Genomic DNA, 3,927 nt, shown 5'->3' on the forward strand with positions numbered 1-3,927 from the left:
TCCAGCTTACTACAATGTGCTACATTTACAAATGGTTCATACTAATGCTTGGTGGCTAAACTGCACAGTACTGTTAGGCTACAACGTGCAATAACATGCTGACAACGTTATGGTTGTTTTGACCAAAATACAGCGCAGGGCCAACCCACAATTAAACGTTAAGCCACGTAACCTTAGTTTCTTTGTGATCAAATTTTTTATTTTTGTTCATGTTCAGAAATGAACATATACAAACAATTACAAACAATACACGGAGACATGGAACACGTCCCAGAGCCAAAAAACACAGAGAGGAAACCTTTGAGGGAGGGAGACAAAACAACACATACATAAACAGACACACACACAGACAGACACAAGACAAGGGACCAATCCCATGGGCAGGTTGAGGTAAAGGCTGTAGCACAAGACTACACCCAGGTCCTCAAAGAGGCAACAATATAATATAATAGTAGCAATTATTGCAAGTGTCCAGGGTCTTTTCTGGTGCTCCATGGATGTGCGCTGTTGATAGCTCCATATACACAACATCCAAGAAGGAATGGGTCTATGTCCGGATGGACATGTCATGCAGTGGCTTCCAACGTGCTGCAATCACTCTCTTAGCAGCTGTAAGTCCAGCAAACACAGCACGTTTTTGAGCTTTAGAAATCTGGAAGGGTGACAGGTCATTCAGAATCAAAACATTTACATTAACCAGTACAGTAAACAGAGGGACACTCCCAGAACATGAGAAGATATGTAGCTTGAGCTTTCAGTGTACATAAAGTGCATAAAGAGGCTGTTAATTATTTTAATGTGGTGCATTTTCACGGGGGTGAGATATGTCCTATGAATGAAATTGTAGTGAATCTGCTGATGGTCTGGATTGTAATGTAATTTATGGATTTATTTCAAGACAAGGAAAGCGCACAATAAAACATTAATCTTGTACAACAAGAGAATATGTGTGGTGCCAGGTCCTAGCAAATTTCTATTTTCCCCCTGTGGTCCCCGGGCAGGTTGATGGACAAATACATAGGAATTAGTATAGAGAAAGAAAATTATTAAATAAAATTAAATGAAAGGCAAAGACACAATGTATAAAACAGATAAATAGAAACATGGATGTAGTTTTAACAGGACAGGGCAGGCTGCCCCACAACACACGCATGCATGCGCGCATACACACGCACACACACACACACACACACATACACACACACACACACACACACACACACACACACACAGACACACACACACTTTAGAGACGTGTACATTCTTGTCTTGACAGTAGCCAATGCTTGGCAAGATGTGAGAAAGCGTGGGGAGTTCTACATGTGTATATGAATAACGTTAAAACTTGAGCAAACATTTGAGTGCTTTTATAAGAATATCAAAGTTTAAAATGTCATATTTATTGAGTGTATGACAGTGATTGTAGCGCCGTGGCTTTTTATCATGAATTTTGAGGGCACTTTTGTATCGTGATTCAAGTGGTTTCAAGTAAGTTGACTGACACTAGCTTGTGATGCAATTTAAAAAATGTGGGATAAAGTAAGTTAGCTAGTGGTTTTGGTGTGTTCTTCACCTGTTAGATAGGTTGCACGTTGATCTTAATGAAGCATCTACAGTTTCCCCAGCTTTATTCAAATTAGTTTTTTTTTTTTACTGAACTTTAGATAGCCTTCTGTAATTCAATTGACAAGTGGATAGAACCTTAGCTAGAGAGAAGTTGTCTCCGTCCGTGTTTTAACAGACACACCTGGGGCGAAGTTAGAAACCAGAATCAGCTTTAATCCAGTTCTAATCTAGTCCTCAACTTTCACATCATTTCACTGGAGTTATCGTTATTATTGTTTACGTCATCAATACCATATTCATTGGCATTTTGCATTAATTCACAGCAAATCAATGCGGCTTGATGGCGCTTACGTTAGCACATAGTAGAATGGAGGGCGCTAACGTTAGCACATAGTAGCATGGAGGGCGCTATTGTTAGCACATAGTAGCATGGAGGGCGCTAACGTTAGCACATAGTAGCATGGAGCGCGCTATCGTTAGCACATAGTAGTATGGAGGGCGCTAACGTTAGCGCATAGTAGTATGGAGGGCAACATGATTGAATTTGAAGAAAACAGAGATCCGGCAGACAAGCAGCAAAACATTCCCATCGTCCTCGGCCTTATCAGTGAGAGATGTTTGAGATAGTAGGCATAAAGAAGGACTTCTGGCCAATGTGCTGGGGAACTTCTTTGTTAATGTCTGTTTAGTCATTCCTATTTTAATCCTTTATTTTCTTTCCAGAAGCCATATTTGAGCACACAAACATACATGTAGATTCATTTAAATTTTAAGGGGCAGATTAAAAATAGAAACTGGATATGTGAATTCTCACAGAATCACAACTTAATTCATATCTAGCTAATGAGTCAAAATCTCATTAACCTGGAGTCCCAGTCTCTGTCACAATAATCAAATATGTGATGTTTTAGGCCTACTGGTAGACATCCATTTATAATGTAGCCATTGTCATATGAAGACCGTGTTCTCCATGTCCACTGAAGTTCCTCAGCATGCTCTCTAGTAACGTGTGTGCTCCAGGTAGCTTTGCATAAACAATGGTTGTCATTTCCAAGGCTACTTTTACTTTGTACTTTAAGTAAATTCCCAAGCCTGTGCTTTATTACTTTTACTTGAGTAAAGAAGTTTAGTCAGTACTTCCACTTTCACCAGAGTATTTTTTAACACAAGTATCTGTACTTCTACTTAAGTACAGAAAGTCAGTACTTTTGCAATCTCTGACTAATACAATAGTGTTATGATTACAAAAGCTATGAAGTGTAATGTTTTCAATGTATTAATACATTCCATTGATCAATAAATTATCAGTAAAGTTGAATATACAGAAGTAGTGTAAAGAACTCCCCCTGCGGTTTGGTTTGGATGTGAACCGCGGAGTAATTGCAAATTTAACCATCATAGTGTGAAATACAGTATAACTGCCACTGTCTGAGCCGGCACCTCTGCAGCTTCTCCAGGGAGTCAGGTCAACGCTGATGAAGCAGTCGCAACTGTGGTTTTCATGTGTACTGCCGTATGGTTTGCATCAGGTGTTAAAACCAACTGTGCCCACACACAGAATTGGACTAGTATTGAAAGATTCTATGAAATGTTTTCACAGGTTATGAAACTGTCCCAATTAAATACTGATAGACGGCAGCGCAGGCTTGTAACCAACAAGAAACAAAACACTGAATGAAAATCCAAAAAATCATGATACACAAGAAACATGAGAGGACCAGTCAGAAGCTGAGCAGAACATGAGAATGTAGTGAAAAGTTATAAAAGTGAAATCGGTTTCATTGCTTACAGGATTGTCAAGCTTACTGTTTAAGCAGCTTATAATTAACACCAGGCCTTTGGGGAAAACTTTGTTACCATCACTCCTTGATAGATAAAGAGTAGCTATTGAATAATACAACTCATCAAGAGAAACCCAACGGCTGAGGTCACTTCACAGTCTCTGCAGCTCTACACATAGACAGCCAATGAGGGGGAGAAGCAGGGTGTGACGATTAAGTGATGTACAGTTTCATGCCATTCTTGGATGTTCTGGTCTTTAAATTCATTGTGCACAGCGCTTTCTCTCCGAAAGCTGCAGTGAGATCGGGAAAAGACATTTGTCTGTTAAACGCTATAGAGGGTTTGGTAAACTGCTGAATTTAAACTAACAATTTGGAACATCAGTGAAGCTTGATATTGGATTTAACTGTTATCATTTTGTAATAAGAACCACATTTTTTATTAGCAAATACACTACAGTATGGTGTTTAATTTGACATTTGGCAGTGCCTCAAAAACTTGTGTGTTTGCTTAAAAAAACATACACACATTTGTATATGGCAGATAACATCTCACTGGTTGTTGGTGGACCTTTACTGA

Source organism: Etheostoma cragini, chromosome 3 (assembly GCF_013103735.1).
Source record: "Etheostoma cragini isolate CJK2018 chromosome 3, CSU_Ecrag_1.0, whole genome shotgun sequence".
Taxonomy (NCBI): Eukaryota; Metazoa; Chordata; class Actinopteri; order Perciformes; family Percidae; genus Etheostoma; species Etheostoma cragini.